This window comes from Magnolia sinica, chromosome 15 (genome assembly GCF_029962835.1).
Source record: "Magnolia sinica isolate HGM2019 chromosome 15, MsV1, whole genome shotgun sequence".
Taxonomy (NCBI): Eukaryota; Viridiplantae; Streptophyta; class Magnoliopsida; order Magnoliales; family Magnoliaceae; genus Magnolia; species Magnolia sinica.
Genome location: NC_080587.1, coordinates 3,768,380 through 3,793,643, shown reverse-complemented (window position 1 = coordinate 3,793,643; position 25,264 = coordinate 3,768,380). Strand labels below are relative to the sequence as shown.

The following is a 25,264-nucleotide window of genomic DNA, read 5'->3' as shown; positions in this document are numbered from 1 at the left end:
AATCAGAAAACATTCGAAACAACACTCTAATTCCATAATTAACATGCATGCAACTGACATGCAAGCAAATTATATACCCATAATCACTAATTTTGGCCTAGATTTGATAAACGGCCACCTATAGCTAATAATCCGCACCTAGGGATTGTCGAAGGCTCGCAGAGTGGCTTTTTGGGTGCCGAACTCGTGGGTTGATGCATCGGAGCCTATGTCACATAGATTTGTAGGTTAGGACATGCATGTGGCTTCTCTTGCTGGAATTAGGGAGATGATAGGGTGGTTACCTTTTTGGATCACAATAAATCCCCTCGTATGGCAGTGGAGATGCGGTTTCTAGTGTGAGGTCGTGGTAGGAGAGGGAATCCTCTCAATTCCCACCCTTTGAGCTCACTCTCCCCTTTCACTCTCTCCTCTTTCTCCTCTCTCTCTCTCTCTCTCTCTCTCTCTCTCTCTCTCTCCCTCCCTCCCTCCCTCCTTTACTGGAAAATTCATGTGAGAGGGTGGGATAGGATTTTTAGAGCTCATATGGCCTTGAAATTAGCTCATTTGGCCTTGAGAAGGCTGAACCTAATGCATATACCCTTGGAGGGTGTATTTTTGGCCTTTGGGGCTGTCTTAGTGGCCCTTGGTCCATCTGTGCTATGGAATCGGTGTCCCATAGTCAGATGAAGGGTTGTCCCATGTTTGGTGGCAAACGGATGAGTCAATTGATCGCATGGGCCCGATTTACAATCAACAGTCACTGATGATCGATCGGACCCACAATTATATGGATACGAGTAGGGGAATATCCCTGACTCATGGCCTGAGTTTGATTGCAATTCAACGGTTGGAAAGTCTCAACTTCACCATTTTAGTGGTGAAGCCAACTCAAGTTTCAAGTTTTGAAGTCTCAAAGAGTCGTGCCTTTCAAGCTCTACTTTCACGATCCAAGTTGTGTGATTTAGGGCATCATTTGGGCCCACTGTCCACGTTGGACGTCAAGCCCAATGAAATGGACATTATTTTATAATTTTGGATTAGTGGCCCACTAACGAGCGGTCTAGAGCTAGTTCGTGTGATCAGCGTATTTCTGGAATAAATTGGGTAGGAAAATTTCTTAGACGCAGTTATTAGGGTCTGGATTAACTAAGTTCACAGTGTAGCCTATTCAAAATTAACAAAAATGGTGATTCAGTTATGATCACTCTAGATTGTTGGTTTTTAGGCTAAATGAGTGATCGGGTTGATTTGGTTTATTAATCAAGATTCCAATGGTCAAATATTACATATTGGAACCCATTTATTACTTAGTTTTATGAACATGATAATGCTTAATTACGTATTTTAATTATGTTTATGTTGCAAGGTGAATTTAAGAGCTTGGATTGAAAAGGATGGTAAAAGTATTGATTTAACGCTCAAGAATCACCAAAACCGAGGTGGATCTTATGAGACCAAGAATGAAAAATTAACATGCCAAAAATTCAAGTAAACCAAGTGAGGAATGAAGAGCATTGAAGACTTGAAGTGAAGAAAAGGAACCCTAAAAATCTGCCTCCTTTACTAGTCCCTCGACTAATCGAGGATTCCTCGACTCGAACTCCAGCAACGAAATCTTCTAAAATCCTGTCATCCTTGACCAATCGAAGGAAACCCTCGACTAATCAAAGGTGCCCTTGACCAATCGAAGGTTTTCCTCAACCAGTCTAAGGTTACATGAACAGCACATGAACTGCGTAAATTTGAGGTGGTTTCCAGATTTTTCCAACTCGGTGCAAAGTTTGAGTTACAAAACTATAAATATGGGTCCCTAGGATGTTTATAGGCATCATTTAGGGTTTGGGGAGTGGACCAAAAGCGTGGAGAAGCCGTCACTAAGAGTTTTTCTTCCTTAGTTATTTTTATATTTTTCTTAAGAGATTTTAGTTCAATCATGTTTATGGTTGGCTAAACCTCTTACCTTGGGCTAAGAGGTGAAGCTTGTAGCGATATGGGATGTTTCTATTACTTAGATTCATGTTTATATTGAACTCTCTTTGATTATAGTTTGATTATAAGGAATACTTTTAGTTTTTAATGGTTTGTTGTGACTTAAATTACAATAGATTTGCGATAGTTTTGAGTATGTTCTTTTCATGTGTTGAGATTGTGATATTAGGAAATCCTGTTATTCACCATCGTCCCTTGGGCATGGTTGGGTGATAGAATCCTCCCTAACTTTCACAATTCTCTCAGATTGGTTGTGGGATTGGTAAATCATGTTATTTGCCTTGTCTCCTGGGCATGGTTTTGTGATGGAATCACTTCCAGTTCTCACACCTCTCATCTATTGAGAATTAGGTCAAAGGAAGTTCAGATTTGATTTTCCTAAGATCTTCCAATTGTATAAGATGGGACTCTGATTCTAGTTGTGTCCTTGAATTAAGCATAGATCTCCCTGATCTCTACAAGTGGATCCTTGGAAACCCTAGTTCCCATCTTTAATTTCTTAAGTTTCTAATTCCATACATCACAATTACTCCCTTTATTTCCAGATTTAGATTTGTATCTTTTTCTAGTTCTAGTTTTAGTTACTTTCAAAAGACACACAAGTTCAGTCCCTGTGGATTCGACCTCGGTCTCACCGAGATTATTACTGCATTGCGACCCTACACTTGGGGTTGTGAACAGTAAACTCGATGTTTAAGTGATCAGTCTGATTCGTTAGTTTTATATGAATGATCAATCTTATTTGTACAGTTCTTTTTCGGTACCAATCGCATATAGGCTCACTTTGAGCGTCAAGGGTTAGTAAGTGACGACGTGGCTAGTTATAAACAAAAAAGAATTTTTGGCAATCCAAAATAGCGAAAATTCAAGATGTTATAATCTACCCCCCTTAAAAACAATTACGTCCCCAAAATTGCCTAATGTAAATAGGTAAAGATATTCAAATTTTGTATGCCTAAGTTTTATTGATTTCACGTTCATAAGCATGGTAGGGTGCAATTAAATATGCTAGTATGCTTATTGTAGTCTACCCCCCTTAAAAAATTTTTGCCCTAATAGTTTATTGCAATTTTCCAAAACTTTGGATTCATGACAATGGTTCCCCTCTATCTAAAGTAAAAAATATATGTTTTTCAATACTCGACCAACACAGAGAGATGGTTGTAGTGAGCTTGAACCCAATACGTCGATCATCTACCTGACCTGGGTAGAAGACTCGTTGTATCCCTTCCTAGTCCTTAGTGGATCCTGGTCTTCTACTCGGTCATAGCAGTGAGTCCATTGGTAGTCGCCCATGATTGAGAATTTGGTTAAGCCACGAATGCTTCGCAGGTGTATAGTTCCGTAATTCTGTAATCTGATTATTCTATATATTTGAGAGATATCAAAATTTATTAGGAATTTCAAGTTTCACATTTATAAGATCGTCCATCGAGTCTTTTTAGGGAGAGTCCTTATTTAATTTATGTTCAACTTGGTAGATGATGAGTCTCCTATGGTGCCTATGATCAAACGACTATCTTAGAAAGGTTTCCAATGGCCTAGGATTTTCTCTTGATATTATTGTTTCGACCCTATGGCCAGTGAGTTATGAGCAAATCATGTTTCGATTTCATTGATTTCGAGAGAGAAGGAAGAAACAGACGTCCTAAGATATTTTGGAGGTTTGGAGTGCTAGTGACGCTAATAAGAATGCAAAAAACGAAAGATGAAGAATATCATCTTGTTAATGTTGTTTGAACCTTGAGTCCATAAGAAAATAAGAAAACTTAAAATATTTTACTGTAGTTCGCTTCTAATATGAGCTTACAGAGTATTAAACTATGAAACTCAATCCTACTAAAGGGCCCTAATTTAATTGCACTAAAAACAACTTAAACAAATATATATATATATATATATATATATATATATATATATATATATATATATATATATATATATATATATATATATATATAATCGAATTTAATCACAGGATGATTCTTAGTATGATTATAAATGATTCCTAAATGGACACTAATTACTAAATTTTAATATGAAAAGATATGACTAGTCTACTGGCAACTGGAAATTGCAGAAATTTTCAGTTTCAACCCTTCTATTATTTGTAACATATTTGTCACTTTTAGTTAATAAATTATTTTTTATAATTTTTTTCTAGTAATCCATTATTAATCTTACTTTTATTTCACAAAATCTCATTTCATTTTAAGTTCCATAAAAATCATAAAAATCCTGCAAGTACCGGTTGTCCAAAACCAACAATTTTCTATATGATTCCATAATATCTTTATTACTTGTAACATTTTCTAATTTTTAGCTAGTGAAATATTTTTAAAATTTTTCTGGTGATTTATAATTAAGTTTAAAGTCATCCCACAAAATTTCAATTCATTTAGAGTTGTATAGAAATGATTAAAATTCTAGAAGTTACAGCTGTCTAAAATTAATGATTTTTGGATAGTTGTCAAAATATCCTAAAAAACTATATTTTAATTTTATTTTTATTTTTATATGAAACTAGACTTGTTAAGATTCAATCTGGCATTTGAATCACCTAAATTGGAGTTATATTAAAGGAGAAATGAATTTTTGAAATTCACCCAAAATCTGAATTTTTCTAAAAAACATCCGGCGATGGCCCGCTGATCTGGTGGTGGCTCCACAACCCCCTGTGGTGGTTGGCGGTGGGCCCGCCACCCTCTGTGGTGTCTGGTGGTGGCGCGCCATTTTGGCGGTGGCTCCGCCACTGTTTGTTGGAAAATGACGTCTCTTGCAAACCAAAATGAGTTATTCGACATGTCATATATGATTTTGGGGTAGAAGAAGCCACTTTATCCAAAAAAAAAAAAACTAGGTTATTTTGTGAGATTCCATCAGTTTAATAGTCTACAATCCATTTTATTTATATTTTTACTATTTATAATAAGTTTTAGTTTAATTATAACTCTTCATCCCGTAAGCTTTAGGAGTTGTGTCCAACATGAAAAGTTCTTAGAAAAATTAGAACTTAGAAAAATTAGAAGAATAAAGTGGTGGAATGTGAGGATTTGGTGGCCTTGAGGAAGATGGGTTTAGGGAACAAGGGACAAGGTAAGAGGATGGTGTTTGGAAGGGAGTTTTTGTAGTAAAAGGACCTAGAGATGTAGGGAATGAAGGAAAGGAAGGCCTTAAATGTTTAAAAATGAGGGATCTAAAATAAGATGGGTTATGGGACTTGGAGAGAAGGTTTTGGATTGAAATGGGGCAGGGATGGAAGGTTTTTGGGGTTGTTAAGAAGGATAACTTGAGGAATTTCGAATTAGCTGCTTGCTTGGGGTGGAACTGGGTTAGAAAGGGAGGTTTGGGGTTTTAGGTGTTAGAAGGGGAAAAAAAGGGAGGTCTACTCAAGCTTGGTGATGGTGATGACCCATTCGAGCTTAAGGGGCCATTCGTTTGATAGTCCATGTAGACTAGAAGTCCTTCAATCTCAAGGCAGAGATGATCTGGCCCGTCAGATTTGAAATGGGCGTATGTCATATATCGGAGCGGGTTATCGGACATGTGATATATGAATTTCAGGTAGGGTGAGCTATCTCAGTCATCTGACTCTTCTATGTTGGTTGGGATGCCAAGAATTCTTTTGCATTCCCGATTAAGTGTGATTCGGATCATCCTTTAGCGCCCTAAGCCTTGTCCTTGGTGTTATTGCTACTATACCTTTCGGTTTAAATCTCCTCTAGGTTTAAACATTAGAGTAAGGTTACGACATTCAAGGTAGCTAGAGGGCTTGGTCCTAGGGTCTTTAAATGTTTCTAAGTTCGATCACTCCCACCTATGTCAAGGATTATGTTATGATATGTCCATAGCCCACAACCCGGCTTAATCTTCAAACCATGCTCTGATACCACCTGTAACGCCCCGGATTTCGAGGGCCGAGTAAGAACTCGACTCTCGAATTCCCGGGTGCCACTTATGCCGTACTGGGTTTCAAAATATACATAATTCATTTGTTTTATAAGAAATATAGAAATTTAAGTGGACCATATAGCATAAATCAATACTAAAATAGTAAACACATGTGCAACTATCATGGAGTAAGCAGATCCGACAAAAAGATAATGTAAGTGAACGTGAAGGACCGCATCCCATAAAAATACACATAATCCAAAAATATAAACCCTGCCCTGAACCCCATCACTTGTCCTAGGATGGCCTATGGTGATCCACCCAAAAGCTGAAAGTAAGAGAGCTCCTCCTCCTCGTCCATACTCACCCCATCCAGCGTGTCAAGTTCCATGACACTTGCTTCTAAGATAAGGTCTGATTAGTATTTAAAAACACCATTCCAGAGTGGGAGTGAGTGATCAACTCAGTGGATACCATTATCAATATGTTACGCATATTATCAAATACATGGACAAAGTTAGTGAAAAGCAATCATTCATAAAATCCTAACTACTCTTATTAATGCATATGCATGGTTTCATGATATGATGCATGCTCTTACTTCCAACACTCGATCAAGCGACAACATCTAACGATCACAATGCCCAACACTCCCTTAATGCGACCTCAACTATCGAATCGTCAATCCTAACTAATGCAATGTGATGGTGAGATGTTAGCCGAGTATTTAAATAAGTCCGTTCATCCAGCATGATTAGGGAAGCTGAAACATCTCCAATTAATTAATAGCCTTATCCAGATCGCTTAGCCTAGGGTGGTCGTACTGGCTTTGAGCCTGTGATCCATGATCCAAATTTAGGTATCATTCATCTGTCTCACAAATCAATAATTTTAAAGGTAGGGCATGATACATAAAGGTTTGAGGATCAACTCGGCATGAGTCATCACCCAAACACCAAGTATGATCACTCAGTTTTAAGGTGTGGGCTTGTTACGTAACCAAATCACCACAACGTATGGCTCGTCACCTAATTCTATTCATGCTCTGGTTGTTTGAATGATAATCTGGCACGGAACCATCGGTTAGGTAATTTGATGGGGGCCGTTCGTACAAGGACCTATCACCTCCTATGCTTGCTAGTCACTACTAGGAGGTTTGTCATGCCAACGTAGGCCGACAACACGGACATAGTGTCCCATACCACCATGCTCAGCTCCCGATTCTTAATTGTTCACTGGTCACTACAAGGAGGCTCGTCACCCTAGTGTAGGCTGACAGCTCGGACACAGTATCCCATACACCATATACATCTCATGAGTCTTGGGGATCATATCATTAACGGTTAATAGTAGACTCTTAAAGGTATGTGGTGTTTTAAATTTAGGCAGGTGTGTACATACATGGTTAACGAACATGGATGGCCAGCTGTGAGCCAATTTGTCCCCTCTAGACAAACTACAAATCGTACGGCATTGGGAACAACGTCCCATGTAGTCCAACTACAGTCGACTATCTGTAATTCGACTGATTGGGTCAAATTTGCCCGTGGAAGGCCCTACCAGAGGGGCTGTCCATATGGGTTCTGAAATTTGCTGGCCGATCCAGAAAGGGGGCAGGGTATAAATGAATGATATTAAAGTAGATATCTGTCTACTTCTAGTTGTGAGGGATTTAGGTATACTGCCATGGAAATCATTATTCATCAAGGATTTTCAAATACATAGAAAATTTAAATAAGCATATAAACAAGCTCAATTTCAAAGAAACAATCATACATAGAATGAAAATTAATAATTAATCATGTACATAGGGGACATGCAGTAAAATTTTTCTATTTGTTTCAAAATTTAGGGAATGTGTCCTAATTTTATGCTCATGAATATCAAGAATTAAGGCAATGCAAGGATCTTGGGCGATTGAGAGCCCGATTTCCCCCCAAATTGGAAAACATTCAAAACAACACTCTAATTCCACAATTAACATACATGCAACCGACATGTAAGAAAATTCGACACCCATAATCACTAATTTAGGCCTAGATTTGATAAACGGCCACCTATAGCAAATGTTCCACACCTAGGAATTGTTGAAGGCTCACAAAGTAGCTTTTTGGGTGCCGGACTCGTGGGTTGACACATCGGAGCCTGTATCACATAGATTTGTAGGTTAGGACATGCATATGGCTCCTCTCACTGGAATTAGGGAGATAATAGGGTGGTTACCTTTTTGGATCGCAGCAAATCTCCTCTTGTGGGGGTGGAGATGCGGTTTCTAGTGTGAGGTTATGGTAGGAGAGGGAATCCTCTCAATTCCCACCCTTTGAGCTCTCTCTCTCTCTCTCTCTCCCTCCTTTAAAATTCATGTGGGAGGGTGGGAGAGGATTTTTAGAGCTTATCTAGCCTAGAAATTAGCTCATTTGGCCCTGGGAAGGCTGGACCTAATGCATATACCCGTGGTGGGTTTACTTTTAGCCTTTGGGGCTGTCCTAGTGGCCCCCTGGCGATCTGTACTATGGAATAGGTGTCCCATAGTCAAATGAAGGGTTGTCCCAAGTTTGGTCGCAAATGGATGAGTCAATTAATCACATGGTCCCGATTTGCGATCAACGGTCAATGATGATTGATTGGGCCCACAAATATATGATATGAGTAGGGAATTGCAATTAAATAGTTGGAAAATCTCAACTTCGTCATTTTAGTGGCGGGGCCAACTCTCTTAAGTTTCAGGTATCGAGTCCCGGAGAGTCGCACCTTTCAAGCTCTACCTTCACAATCCAAGTTATGCAGTTTGGGGCATCGTTTGGGCCGACCATTTATAATGAGCAGTCTAAAGCTTGTTCAGGTGATCGGGGGATTTCTGGAATAAATTAGGTAGAGAGATTTCTTGGGCGCAGTTGTTATGGTCTAAATTATCTAAGTTCACAGTGTGGCCTAATCGAAATTAACAAAAATGGTGATTTAGTCATGATCACTCTAGATCATTGGTTTTTAGGCTAAATGAGTGACCGGGTTGATTTGGTTTATTAATCAAGATCCGACCCATAGTTTTCTCAGCTTTACGTATGTCTTTATTTAGTTAATGTTATCTTGATTGGTCAGTGGTAAGTTAGATAGATTTAGGCCCAATGCGAACAAATCATGAAGCTAAACTCTTGTTTAAGTGATCGGTCGGATTTATTGGTTTTCTACGGTTGATCAATCTTATTTGTACTATTTTTTTGTACCCACCACTTATAGGCTCACTTCAAGCGTCAAGGGTCAGTAAGTGACGACATGGCTTGTTATTAAAAAAATTAAGGATTTTTGCAAACCAAAATAGCAAAAATTCAGGATGTTAGACCCTATGTTCCAACTCCGCATGCAAGTAACAAGCCTTCCCATAGACAAGTCTAAAGGGAGACATTCCAATAGGGGTCGTAAATGTAATACAATAAGCCCATAAAGCATCAGTCAATCAGATTACTCAGTTCTTATGGTCAGGGTTAACCGTTTTTTCCAAAATATGTTTAATTTTCCTATTAGAAATTTTGGCCTACCCACTTGTTTGTGGGTGGTATAGAGTGCTCACTTTGTAGGAGATGTCATATTTCTTCATTAAGTTCACAAATTATCTGTTACAGAAATGTGAACCTTGAAAAGGCTAAGCTATATGTCCTAGAGGGGGGGTGAATAGGACAATGCCAAATAAAACTTATAACAGCGGAATTAAAAAGAATATGATAGCCCAAAAAAATTACAATGCAAGAAAGTAAAATAACCTCAAAATTCAGATCTTGAGAGGTTGATACAAATGTTGTTCTAAGGACAACCTTACACCAAAAACCAGAGTTTATGGTAGGACAACCTTATTTCTAGAAAGATCTTTGTATCAAATCTCAAATCGAAGAGGAATACAGAAATAAATACAAACTGAATTAAAATAAATTGAATCACAAATGTATTGTTCTAGGGACAGCCATACACCATAAAAATGGCAGGGCAACCTTGCTGGAACAACTTTTAAAAGAAATTAAATATCAAGCTGATAAAGGAATAGCAGAAAATAAATTCTAAACTATTACAACATTCTCACAATGCTTGAATTAAATGATTACAACATTCACCACCATACATACATCCCACAAAAGAATAATTAAAGATTAGAAGTATAAATCATTCAACCACAACACAAGGGATTATAGTGGTTCGCCTGTGTGTTCACCAACTGTTAAACAACAGCCACACAAAATGCTACTCCACTCCTAATATCCTCACACAGGGGATATTAGCGTTCACTAACAAAATAGGTTTTCCCAGGTTCACCCAAAACCTTTACAATTGTGTCTTTGTCTGTGGGCTTACACAATTAAAAACTCCACTTCGAGTTTTCTGGCTCTCCTCGTATAACCAATACAACAAGATTTTTCGGCAAATCTTGAAAGAAACTAAAACAGAAAGGAATTTATAATTAAATGTAAAATACCGAATATCTCCTTCATTGTAGCAGCCTAGAACTAAGTCGAGTAGATGATTGAATGTCCAAGTTCAATGTCCAGTACTCAATTACAATGGTTCTAATTCTAATAGATTTTAAATTAAACCAAATAGGGCTTGCCTTAATTGATTTTGATTCCAAAGAAAGGGAATAACAATTCCTCTTATCAAATTAGATTGGAATAGTAGAAACAAAATCAATTAAAATAAAGCTAAGGAAAGAGAATATTAAATAAGCACACTTAGCTTAGATGGAGCACAGAATTATCTCTCAGAAGTTCGACGAAGATTGGCTTGAATGGACTAATTAATTCAATGATTTCTTCTGAGATTCGTGCACTATTTATAGGTGAGCAGATCGCGTCTTCGACTGGTCTAGGGAGCTCTTTGACTAGTCGAAGCAATAATAGATATTTGAAAAATTCGGCGGGATATGCTTTGACCGTTCTACGACTGGTCGAAGGTCTCCTTCGACTGGTCGTAGGTCACCTTCGACTGGTCGTAGGTTTCCTTCGACTGGTCGAAGAACCTATAAAACATCGCTGGATTTCGAGTCGAAGATGTTCAACAGGTCGAAGATGCAGTCGACACTATTCCTTCGACTGGTCGAACAGATTCCTGGACTAGTCGAAGCCTAACAAATTTCATCCGAAATTTGTAACAAATTCACGACTGATCGAGGAATTTCTTAGACTGGTCGAAGCAACTCTAGTACTAGTCGAAGAAGGCCTAGGACTAGTCGAAGAACAGACCAAACTCATGTAAAATAAACATTCGACTTATGTATCCAAAATGACCTACTTCTAAGGTCAACCTATGGTCAGTCAAACCTCAATCATGAAGTAAGGACATTGAAACATTAGGAACTAGTGACCTTGAAGTATGAGCCTTGAAGTCTTGATGTAGTTGAAATCTTGATGTAGCTCAATCTTGAAAGTGTCTTGAGTTCTTCACAAACTGCCTTGTACTCTTCTTGAAGTCTTGCAGCTTGAGTGAGCAGTTCTTGCATTCAAGATTGATCCTTGTACTTGTGAGCTTTACTTGTTGTGAGCTTTAGCTTGTTTATGAATGTTGATCCTTGTGAGAGCTTCACTTATGCAAGTAATATATAACAGTGATTTTGGCACCACAAATTTGACAACAGACAGGGATATAAACTATAGCACTTACAATCTCCCCCTTTGTCAAATTAGTGACAAAACACATAACCAAGATAAACATAAAGTAAAACAACTGGTTAAAGAGTTATGAACCAGGTCATATCAACTGGCTTACCTGCAAATCAATATTCAACATTCAACATTCAACCAGTTTCATTCAACTAGTTCAAACATACTCCCCCACTCCCCCTGAGTAACATAATCAATGCTACTCCTCTCACAATCACATCGTTAAGAACAAACCATTCTCCCCCTTTTTGTCACAATATGACAAAGGAGAACTAAATAAAGGAATATATGAGAGTAAACATGAGGAGTTATGAGAGTATAGCAAAACAGAGATAGAGATACTCAGCATAGCTTCACATAAAATAAATATCCAGCATAAAACATAGATAGTATCCAACTCAAAATCAGTCAACCAAGTGCTAAGTTATAAAGTTATTATAGACCAGAAGTCTCATAAAAACTACTCAGAACCAGAAATTGATGACGGAGCAGGAATAGAGGGATTAAGTTGGTGCATGCCTTTGTTCAAGCGCCTAAGATATTTGTGCATGTACTTGAATTGTAAATCATGAGCAACAGACATGTTTTCCATCTTTACATTTATATTCTCAACTTTATCCTCTAATGCTCTCAGACGAGCATCAACATCAGATGGTTCAAAATCTGGATCATTTGCTGAGTCAGAATCCAGTTCCTCAAAAATGTCATCCATATTAATGTCATCACCAGCTTCTTCATGACCACCACCACCACCACCACCTTGTTCAGGAAGTAGATCTAGCTTCATCTTATTGATATTAGTATTGTTGAAGATCAGATGATGGATAGGTGCCTCATCAACCGGCATATCGACTAACATATGTGTAGCCAATACAGTCATTAAATAGGCAAAATGAATGTCACTATGACCAGGATGGAGTCTAAACTGAAGAATGAAATGACAGATTAAGGATGGTAAACAAATCTGAGTACCATTGGAAATAGCATGGATAACACGAACCATAAATGAAGTCAAGTCAGATTTATTACCCGAACGAGGATATAGATTAGACACAAAGATTTTATGGAGAATTCTGTACTTGGGTAACAAATACCTTACGGGAAGCGCATTCCCTTTTTGAGTCCATTGAACATCCATGTTACACAAATCTCTAGTGAGCATGCGTTTTTCAGACATTGAGGGTTTATCAGTTAAGTTATGGATAGGAATACCCTCATCATTCACAGGAATGTCCATAAGGGTTGAAATTAAATGACGATCAATGTCAAAAGGCCCTTCTCTAGTAGATATTTTAAAAGTTAAATTATCCTGAATGACGATCAATGTCAAAAGGCCCTTCTATAGTAGGTATGCAGGCCTACCCTAATATAATAAGTTAACCCAACCTACAGCTTCAAGCATAGGAAGGATGTCAAAAGGTGCAATATGATTAACATCAACAGGATGTTCAACAATAACATTACGTAATCTAATGTCCCTAACATATGATGGATCATCATTGGGAACAAGAAGATGACGCTTAGAGATAGCGGTCGATCTGGAGGAAGAAGAAGGACCACGGAAAGTAGTTTTTCTACCTCTAGAAGCCATTTGCAACAAGGATTTCAAGGAATTAAGAAGTTGCAAAGGATTGAGAAGTGGGTTTACTCAAAACAGATTTTTCAAAATCCAAACCCCAAATCTCAATGAAATTCAAAATAGAAAGCTTAAAGCTTGAAAAGAAAGCAATCTAGACACAAATCTGTAATAAAAACAAGATTTGGAACACTAACCTTGAAGAACAAGAAAGATGGGTTCGACAAGTCGAAGCTCGGCTCCAAGGAGAAGAAAGATGAAATGAGGAAGAAAGCAAAAATCTCCAATTTTAAGTGAAACCCGAGTTCTACGACTGGTCGTGGGTATCTACGACCGGTCGTAGGACGACTGGTCGTGTATACTCACGACTGGTCGAAGAAGCCCAAAAATTCATATTTTATAAAAAAATTGGAATTCAATCTAGCAAATATATACACTATAATATAAGTAGGCATAAATAATCAATTTAAAATACACATGCCAAGATCAAATTTCATCTTTTTGAACCTGCTTTTATCGAGAGGTTTTGTGAAAATGTCAGCACGTTGATCTTCAGTAGGAATATATTCTAGAGATATAACTTTTTCTTCTACTAATTCCCTTATATAATGAAATCTAATGTCAATGTGCTTAGTACGAGAATGCTGAATAGGATTTTTTGAAATATTTATCGCACTGGAATTATCACAATGTAATAACATAGAATCCTGTTTAATTCCATAATCACTTAGCATTCGTTGCATCCAAACAAGCTGTGTACATGCATTACCAGCTGCGATATACTCAGCTTCAGCTATTGAAAGTGATATAGAATTTTATTTCTTACTAAACCAGGAAACTAGACAATTTTCAATGTAAAAACAACCACCACTGGTTGATTTTCTATCATCTAGATTACCAGCCCAGTCAGCATCCGAGTACATTGGTTTCATGAGGATACCAGAGACCGAGATTTACAGTACTTGCGACATATCTAATAATTCGCTTGACAGCAATCAAGTGAGATTCTTTTGGATCAGATTGATATCTTGCGCAAATACCAACACTTAGAGAAATATCAGGTCTACTAGCAGTTAAATATAACAAACTACCAATCATACTCCGATAAAGTTTTGAGTCAACATTTTTACCATTAGTGTCTTTTGATAGTTTCAGGGTGGTACTCATAGGAGTATCGAAATTCTTGCCATTCTCAAATCCAAATCTCTTGATTAGATTCAAAGCATACTTAGATTGAGAAATGAATATTCCTTCAGGTTGTTGCTTTACTTGCAATCTAAGGAAATTTCCCCAACCATGCTCATTTCGAACTGTGATTTCATCAAATCTGCAAACTCAGTAGTCAAGTCAGTACAAGTTGATCCATAAATGATATCATCAACATAAATCTGCACAATTAAGATATGATCATTATGTTTTTTAACAAACAGAGTTTTATCAACAGATCTCATTTGAAAATTATGACTTAAAAGAAATTTCGTTAGTTTCTCATACCATGCCCTAGGTACTTGTTTTAATCTATAAAGTGCCTTTTTAAGCCGATATACATGATCAGTATTTTTGGAATCTTCAAAACCCATTGGCTGTTCAACATAGACTTCTTCATGTAAATCGCCATTTAGAAAAGCACTTTTCACATCCATCTGATAGATCTTTATCTTTTTAAAACATGTAATGGATATAAATTGTCTGATAGATTCAAGACGTGCTACTGGTGCAAAAGTTTCATCAAAATCAATCCCTTCAATTTGAGTATAATCTTGTACCACTAGTCTAGCCTTGTTTCTAATTACATTTCCACACTCGTCAGACTTATTTTTGAAAATCCATTTTGTTCCAATGATGTGTTTATCTTTAGGTCTAGGTACGAGATACCAAACATCATTTCTTACGAATTGGTTGAGTTCTTCTTGCATCACAACAATCCAGTTATCAGCAAGAGCTTCTTTTACGTTAGATGGTTCTATTTGGGATGTAAAACATACATAATTACATATATCCTCAAGTTGTCTACGGGTGCGAACACCGGTGAGAGGGTTTCCAAGAATTTGTGTGGTTGGATGATCTTTAACAGTCCTCAACTCAGAATCAGTCTGATTCGATGAAGTATCGGGTTTATCAATGATTAGTACTTCATCATTATCTGAATTAGAAATTGGCGTGTTTAAGTGATCATCAATGACAACATTAATGGATTCTTGAATCACACCATACCATTTGTTCAGAACTCATAAGCTCGATTGTTTAAGGAATATCCTAGAAAAATACCTTCATCACTCTTCGTATCGAATTTTCCCAAATTTTCACGATCACGTAAAATATAGCACTTGCTGCCAAAAACTCGAAAGTATTTAACAGTAGGCTTTTTATTGAACCACAATTCGTAAGCCGTTTTATTATTATCTTTGCTAGTGTAGACTCGGTTAATAATATAGCAAGCTGTGTTGACTGCTTCAGCCCAAAGATTTTTAGAGAGCTTCATGCTATTCAACATGACATTAGCCATTTCTTGAAGCACCCTATTCTTTCTTTCAACAATTCCATTTTGTTGTGGAGTTTTAGGAGCAGAGAATTCATGTAATATTCCTTGGTCGGTACAGAACTTCTTAAAATTGCTATTCTCAAATTCATATCCATGATCACTACGAATTTTGCTGATTTGAGAAGATTTTTCAGTTTGAATCCTTTTGAGAACTTTTCTTACTTCTTCAAGGGTTTCAGATTTATCCCTTAAGAAGACTACCCAAGTGAATCTGGTAAAGTCATCAACTATTACCAGGATATACTTTTTCCCACCACGACTTTCTGTTCTGGTAGGTCCTATCAGATCCATGTGGAGAAGTTCGAGTGGTCTTGATGTGGTATTTGAATTCACCTTTTTGTGTGAGTTCTTTGTTTGTTTGACTATCTGGCACTCACCACATATTTTATCTAATTTATGAAGTTTGGGTAAACCTCTTATAAGTTCTCGTTTGCTCAATCTATATAAATTTCGATAATGTACATGTCTAAGACGTTTGTGCCATAAATCAGTCTCGTCTGTATAGACCATGTGACATGTTTGATTAGATGAGCTGGATTCGCTAATAATATAGTAATTTTCAAACGTTCTACGTCCAGTTAATATTACAGAACCCTTATTGTTTAGTATCTCACAGCTTTGATTAGAAAACCGAACACTATGGTTATTATCACATATTTGAGATATACTAAGTAAGTTATGTTTTAAGCCTTCAACATATAAAACATTTTTAAACACAGGAAGATTAAAAAGTTGAACCGTACCTTGGCCTATAATCTTGCAGTTGCTACCATCACCAAATGTGACTGAACCATCAGTCATATCTTTCAGATCGGTGAATAAAGTTTTGTCACTTGTCATATGCCTGGAGCATCCATTGTCTAGGTACCACTTTGAATGACTTGTTGCTTTGAAAGCAATGTGAGCAACCAAGCAGGTAACTTTAGGAACCCATTTCATAACTGTTTTGGGTTTAGGAACATAGTTGGTCTTCTTTTGTGTATATTTGTAGGAATGACCTATAGAGTTAGATTTTAAGAGCTCCTTGAGTAAATCAACTATCTTTTCAGCTAGTCGATTTCGTTTCTGATTAAAGTTGACATGGCTGCTTCTAGGTTTTTGAAAAGTTTTTGAATTTCTAGAAAAATCTTGATAAGTACTTATCCCTTTTGAGTTTGAGGACTCTCCTTTAACAAACATAGGAGGAGTATACCTTTGTTTAGGAGGTAGATTTTTATTATAGCCCAACCCGGAATGATCGCCACTTTTTCTTGATCCGGATAAAAGTTTCTCTAACTTTGGATCACCTTGGGCATATTTCCATGTGTCCTTTAGACTCAGAAGAGAAGATACTTCAGTTTTAAGTTTCTCAATTTCAGATTTTAAATCAATAATTAGGGAGTTTTTGAATTCCAAATCGCATTTTAATTTTTCAAAACAATCTGAAATTTGTGATTTTTCTAAGACAAGTGATTCAAAACAATTTTTGAGTTTAGAAAACTTTTCTTTTTGAAGTTTAAGTTTGACAGTAATTTTACAACTTTCCTTATATAGGGCATTATAAGCATCTTGAAGATCATCTTCATTTTCACATTCACTATTCAGATTTTCTTCACTTGTTGAGTCATTATCTGAAAATGTGAATTTGGCTAGAGTCATAAGAGCTTTAACCTCATTGCCCGACTCAGTTTCAGAATCTTCTGATTCAGAAGAACCTTCAGAATCAGATGATTCATCCCATGTAGCCAACATACCCTTCTTCTTGGGTTTGTCCCTTTTAGGACATCTATTTGCTAAGTGCCCATATTCTTGACAGTTGTAACATTGACTATCTTTTAAAGATTTTCGAGATTTGGGTCTAAACTTCTTTTTATCATTTGATTTTTGAAAATCAACCATTTTCTTGCTTTTGAAAATCTTGTAAAATTTCTTAGCTAAAAGAGCCATATCATCTTCTGAATCAGAATTTTCTTCTGAATTACATTTAGAAGATTTTAGAGCGATAAACTTACCTTTAGGAGCTTTAAAGTTTAACTCGTAGGTTTGTAAAGAACCAACTAGTTCTTCTACCCTCATGTTATCTGTATCACGAAGTTCCTGGATCGCGGTTACTTTAGAATTGAACCGTTCAGGAAGTGAGCGTAATATTTTTGCACACACTTTACTTTCTGGGATTTTATCACCAAGACCCCACATTGAGTTTACAATGTCATTCAATCTAGTGTAAAAGTCCATAAACATTTCATTTTCCTCCATATGAATTTCTTCAAATCTGGTTGTGAGGAGTTGGACTTTAGATTTTTTTATAATTGTAGTACCCTCGTGTGTCATTTCTAATATATCCCAAGCTTGCTTTGCAGTATCACAGGAAATGATTCTTTTGAACTCATCCGGTGATAGTGCGCAAGTAATTGCATTTAGTGCTTTAGCATTTGCACTACTCTCACTTTTCTGAAGAGTGGTCCATTGGTAATATGGTGTGACTTTCATAGATTTTGAACCATCAACCCCAATAACTTCCATGATAGGAGGATTCCATTCAGTCACTGTGGCTTGCCACACATTTTCATCCATTGATTTGAGGAAGATCCTCATTCTGGCTTTCCAATACGCATAGTTGGAGCCATCAAAGGGTGGAGGCCTTGTGACTGAAAGGCTATTAAAATTTGACATCTTAAATAGCTTAAATCGTTAGCTTAGGAATTAAATCCAAGGAAAAAAAAGAGCTATTAGGCTCTGATACCACTTGAAAAGGCCAAGCTATATGTCCTAGAGGGTGGGGGGTGAATAGGACAATGCCAAATAAAACTTATAACAGTGGAATTAAAAAGAATATGATAGCCAAAATAAATCACAATGAAAGAAAGTAAAATAACCTCAAAATTCAGATCTTGAGAGGTTGATACAAATGTTGTTCTAAGGATAACCTTACACCAAAAACCAGAGTTTATGGTAGGACAACCTTATTTCTAGAAAGATCTTTGTATCAAATCTCAAATCGAAGAGGAATACAGAAATAAATACAAACTGAATTAAAATAAATTGAATCACAAATGTATTGTTCTAGGGACAGCCATACACCATAAAAATGGCAGGGCAACCTTGCTGGAACAACTTTCAAAAGAAATTAAATATTAAGCTGATAAAGGAATAGCAAAAAATAAATTCTAAACTATTACAACATTCTCACAATGCTTGAATTAAATGATTACAACATTCACCACCATACATACATCCCACAAAAGAATAATTAAAGATTAGAAGTATAAATCATTCAACCACAACACAAGGGATTATAGTGGTTCGCCTGTGTGTTCACCAACTGTTAAACAACAGCCACACAGAATGCTACTCCACTCCTAATATCCTCACACAGGGGATATTAGCGTTCACTAACAAAATAGGTTTTCCTAGGTTCACCCAAAACCTTTACAATTGTGTCTTTGTCTGTGGGCTTACACAATTAAAAAAACCCCACTTCTGAGTTTTCCTGGCTCTCCTTAGATAACCAATACAACAAAATTTTTCTAGCAAATCTTGAAAGAAACCAAAACAGAAAGGAATTTACAATTAAATGTAAAATACCTGAATATCTCCTTCGTTGTAGCAGCCCGGTAGAACCAAATCAGAGTAGATGATTGAATGTCCAAGTTCAATGTCCAGTACTCAATTACAATGGTTCTAATTCTAATAGATTTTAAATTAAACCAAATAGGGCTTGCCTTAATTGATTTTGATTCCAAAGAAAGGGAATAACAATTCCTCTTATCAAATTAGATTGGAATAGTAGAAACAAAATCAATTAAAATAAAGCTAAGGAAAGAGAATATTAAATAAGCACACTTAGCTTAGATGGAGCACAGAATTATCTCTCAGAAGTTCGACGAAGATTGGCTTGAATGGACTAATTAATTCAATGATTTCTTGTGAGATTCGTGCACTATTTATAGGTAAGCAGATTGCGTCTTCGACTGGTCTAGGGAGCTCTTCGACTAGTCGAAGCAATAACAGATATTTGAAAAATCTGGCAGGATATGCTTTGACCGTTCTACGACTGGTCGAAGGTCTCCTTTGACTGGTCGTAGGTCACCTTCGATTGGTCGTAGGTTTCCTTCGACTGGTCGAAGAACCTATAAAACATCGCTGGATTTCGAGTCGAAGATGTTTGACAGGTCGAAGATGCAGTCGACACTGTTCCTTCGACTGGTCGAACAGATTCCTGGACTAGTCGAAGCCTAACAGATTTCATCCGAAATTTGTAACAAACTCACGATTGATCGAGGAATTTCTTAGACTGGTCGAAGCAACTCTAGGACTAGTCGAAGAAGGCCTAGGACTAGTCGAAGAACAGACCAAACTCATGTAAAATAAACATTCGACTTATGTATCCAAAATGACCTACTTCTAAGGTCAACCTATGTTCAGTCAAACCTCAATCATGAAGTAAGGACATTGAAACATTAGGAACTAGTGACCTTGAAGTATGAGCCTTGAAGTCTTGATGTAGTTGAAATCTTGATGTAGCTCAATCTTGAAAGTGTCTTGAGTTCTTCACAAACTGCCTTGTACTCTTCTTGAAGTCTTGCAGCTTGAGTGAGTAGTTCTTGCATTCAAGATTGATCCTTGTACTTGTGAGCTTTGCTTGTTGTGAGCTTTAGCTTGTTTATGAATGTTGATCCTTGTGAGAGCTTCACTTATGCAAGTAATATATAACAGTGATTTTGGAACCACAAATTTGACAACAGACAGGGATATAAATTATAGCACTTACAAACCTCCATTACTAATGATGACCCAAGGCATTCCGAACCGAGAAAGGATGGAATTTAATGACCGTCTTATGATTATTATTCCAGCATGAGATTGTTTTGACCCATTTAGTGACATAGTCTACTGCGAGTAATATATATAAATTTTTGAAAGATTGGGAAAATGGTCTCATAAAATTGATGCCCCAACAATCAAATGCTTCAATGATCAGAATGGGGTTCAAGGGTACCATATTTCGATGGGACAATGCTCCCAATTTCTTACAACGCTCACAAGCTTCGCAAAACTCATGAGTATCCTTGAACATAGTGAGCCAATAAAAGCCGCACTGCAGAATTTTGGTTGTGGTCTTTTTAGCAGAAAAGTGACTATCACAGGCCTGAGAATGACAGAAGGAGATGACAATTTGGTGTTCATTATCTGGCACACATCTCCTTAAGATTTGGTGTAGGCAATATTTAAGCAAATACGGATCATCCCATAAGAATTTACGTAACTTGGCAAAAAATTTCTTCTTATCTTATGCAGTCCAATGTGTCGACATAAAACCTGTGGCAAGATAATTAGTTATATCCGCAAACCAAGGTGAATGGGAGACTTTAAACAGTTCTTCATCAGGGAACATGTCATTTATATTCGTCGTCTCAAGGGAATCAGAGAGGTCAAGGCGGGAAAGATAGTCAGCTACTACATTCTCTACTCCCTTCTTATCTTTTATTTCGAAATTAAATTCTTGGAGTAGGAGGATCCATCTTATCAAGCGGGACTTAGCATAATTCTTAGAAAGAAGATACTGAAGAGCCACATGATCTGTGTAAACGATGATCTTGGATCCGATCAAGTATGACCTAAATTTGTCCAAAGCGAATACTACATCTAAGATTTCCTTCTCTGTAGTTGAGTAATTCACTTGTGTAAGATTTAGAGTTCTACTTACGTAGTGTATAACATGAGGCTTCTTCTATTTTCTCTAGCCTAACACTGCCCCAAGAGCATAATCAGATGCATCACACATAATTTCAAAAGGAATGCTCCAGTAAGGTGGTTGTATGATAGGTGCAATGGTTAACATGCCATTGAGCTTAGAAAAAACTTCCTGGCATTGCTCAATCCACTTGTATGGTACATCCTTCTGCAGTAGATTACATAAAGGACGAGAGAGGTGACTAAAGTCCTTTATAAATCTCCTATAAAATCTGGCATATCCTGAAAAAAATCACACATCTCGTATGTTCTTGGGTAGAGGTAAGTTAGAGATAAGATCAATCTTAGCCTTATCTACCTTAATTCCTTTGGACGAGATGATATGTCCAAGGACAATCCCCTTACGATCCATGAAATGACACTTCTCCCAATTTAGTACCAAATTCTTTTCCTCACATCGCTTCAGCACACATTTAAGATTTTCCAAACAATCGCTGAAGGACGGACCAAAGATCGAGAAGTCATCCATGAAAACCTCTAAATATTGCCCCACCATGTTAGAAAAAATACTCATTATGCTTCGTTGAAAAGTGGCAGGGGCATTACACCGTCCAAATGGCATCCTTCCATAAGCAAAGGTGCCAAAGGGACATGTAAATGTGGTCTTTTCCTAATCTTAAGGGGTTATCTCTATCTAGTTGTAGCCCGAATATCCATTAAGGAAACAATAATAGGAATGACCAGCTAGCCTGTCTAAGATTTGATCAATAAAGGGCCAAGGAAAATGGTCTTTCCTTGTGATGGTATTCAATTTCCTATAGTCAATGCACATTCTTCAACTAATAGTAGCTCTAGTTGGCATAAATTCATTATCAGCATTGGCTACGATGGTGATTCCGGACTTCTTAGGAACCACCTGATTTGGACTCACCCATTAGCTATCGGATATAAGGTATATGATACTTACATCCAATAGCTTAAGAACCTCAGCCTTAATCACTTCCTTCATGTTTGAATTTAATCTACATTATGGTTGCCGGGAGGTCTTCCCATTATCCTCTAGATAAATGCGGTGAGTACAAATTAAAGGATCAATTCCCTTGAGGTCCACAATCGACCATCTAAGGGCTCCTTTTTGCTCAATGAGAGTAGAAATAAGCATACTCTCTTGTTCTTGCTTAAGGTGGGAAGAAATTACCACTAGGTATGTCTCATCTTGACCTAAATAGACATGTTTCAAATCAGAGGGCAAAGGTTTTAGGTTAAGCTTCGATGCCTTAAGGATAGACGGTAAAGGCACTATATCTGTTTGGGGCAATTCTTCAAATTGTGGCCTCCACCGGTTAACTTCAAGTACCAGCACAGTATCAAGCATGCACTAGTCTCACTAATCATATCATCATCTAAATCATGAGAGTGGGCCAAGCACATCTCTAGAGGGTCGAGGATAAGGTCATCAGAGTTCTATCTTTCACGAAAGAATCAATTAAGTTAACATCGTGGGCATCGTCATCATCCTCTGCCCGTTTGCTCATATTGAAAAAGATATTGAGCTCCAGTGTCATATTCCCAAAAGATAAATTCATGACTCCATTCCTATAATTGATGATTGCATTTCATATAGCAAGGAATGAGCAACCAAGGATGACACGAATTTGAGTGCTCATATTCACGATGAGTTGAGTATCCAAGATGATAAAATCTACTGGATAGTAGAATTTGTCAACCTGGACCAACACATCTTCAATTATCCCTCTCGGCACACAAACTGAGCGATCGGCCAGTTGTAATGTGGTTTGGGTGGGTTTTAATTCACCTAGACCCAGTTATTCGTAGGCCGAGTATGGGATCAGATTTACACTTGCTCCTAAGTCAAGAAGTGCATGCTCAATCCGATAATTCTTAATTACACAGGCGATGGTTGGGCTAGCAGGATCTTTGTACTTCTATGGCACATCTTGCTTTAGGATGTCACTCACTTTTTCTATTAAGAAGATTTTCTTTTGAATGTTTTATCGTCTTTTGGTCGTACATAAATCTTTTAGAAATTTAACTTATGAAGGTATCTGTTTTACAACATCCAGTAAAAGAATGTTGACCTTCACTTGCTTAAGCACCTCTAGAATATCTTGAGAGTTAGAGAGAGGTTTTGGTGCTATCAACCGTTGGGAAAATGGAGCAATCAGTTTTCTTTGAAGTTCTGGATCTACCTCATGTGGAGCATTGCTAGGTTTATCTGTCTCATCTATATCCAAGTCCTTAGGCTTCTCAGCCCTTACTGGAATAGATTTATCAATTATCTTCCTACTCCTAAAAGTGGTGATAGACTTAACTTGCTCCATTTGATTCAAAGAGCTTGGTTCACTAACTCTGTATTACAGTTTAAGATTGAAGATAGGTTGGGCTGGAAGCATCCCTTTCTCTATAACCACAACGCGTGAGTATATTTTTTGTATAGCCTTTGTGAGTTCTTGTAAGGCTTGAAGAGTACTTTGTTGGATGAGCTCTTGAAGATTTTGAACAAATTCCTCTTGAGGTTTCCTTTGATTTAAGAATTGATTAGGGATTCCTTAAGGTGTAACAGATTGTCCATTCCTCTAACTGAAATTCGGATGATTTCTCCAGGTAGAGTTATATGTATTTGAAGTGAGTCCCTTGAAAGGCCTCTGGTAGTTGTTTATAGCATTTTATTGCTCATTCATTATTTCTTAAAATGCGGGTGTTGTTGGGCAATTTTCAGTTGTATGAATGTTACAAGCACAAATACCACAGACAACTTCCTTGTCCTTATCCTTCCTAAGTTCCATGGCCTCGAGTTTCCTTATGAGACTGACCACTTAGGCATTGATATCATCTTTCTCTTTCAATAGATATATTCCACCTCTCTCCTTCGATTGAATAGGCTTAGACGTGATGCTCATTCTTGGGAAGGTCTCATGATTGTGCAGTTTCAGCAAGTTTATCAAAGTAATCCCACACTTCATCAACATCTTTGTTTAAGAATTCCCCATTGCACATTGTCTCAAAAAATTAGCACATGGAAGATGTCAATCTTTCATGGAAGAAATTTATTATGCACCACGTTTCAAAATCATGTTGTAGGCATGAATTGAAAAGATCCTTAAACCGCTCCCAACATTGGAAGAATGTTTCATCTTCCCTTTGGGCGAAGTTCATGATCGACTTTCTGATGGTGTTTGTTTTATGATATAGGAAGAATTTCTTTATGAACTCCCTTGTCATGTCATTCTATCTGCCAATAGATCGTAGACGTAGTGAATGTAACCACGTCTTAGCCTTTTCTTTTAAGGAGAAAGGGAAGAGTTTCAGCCGGATTGTGTCCTTTGACACAATAGGAAGTATAAAGTGGCTATGATCTCATCAAACTCAAGTGTAAATATGAATTTTCAGATTCAAGCCCAAAGAACTTTGGAAGGAGTTGGATCCTCCTGGCTTGATGTTTATGTTTCCTGTATTTTCTGGAAAAATCATATAGGAAGGGGTGCTCACCCCCGCCAGTTGTAAATAGTCTTGTAAAGTATGAGGCGGGGGTGCTCGATGCACCCCATTTCATCCTGAATTTTCTCCACCCTAGGTTGGGGTGAATTTGGAGGTTGATTTGCAGTCGCAACTTCGGTTAACTCTATAGATCTCGATTGGTGTCTAATCCTATGATGGATAGATAAACCCTCAACCAATCCTCCTTCACTCAAGAGACGTCGAGTGTTGTCACGGACCCACTTGGTTATGAAACACTTTCAGCCTTAATTTCATAATCCAACCTAAACCTAAAAAGAAAAAGGGAAATAGAAATATAGAAATAGAAAGAGAGAATTAGAAAGAAGTTACCAAATTAGAATTTCTACGTTAGGATCCTGCAAAAGAAAAAGGAAAATGAATTAGTTTCTAAAAATAGAAAGATGAGTTAGTTTCTAAAAATAAATTAGGAAAGTTTCTAAAAAAACAACC

General features: G+C 37.2%; 1 non-coding gene across 1 annotated transcript; it reads left to right on the top strand.

Moving 5' to 3' along the window:
* Positions 1-24,383: 24,383 nt before the first annotated feature.
* LOC131228404 (small nucleolar RNA R71) lies at positions 24,384-24,490 on the top strand. The gene has a single exon (XR_009162907.1). It is a non-coding gene; the product is annotated as a small nucleolar RNA R71 (small nucleolar RNA).
* The last annotated feature ends 774 nt before the right edge of the window (positions 24,491-25,264 follow it).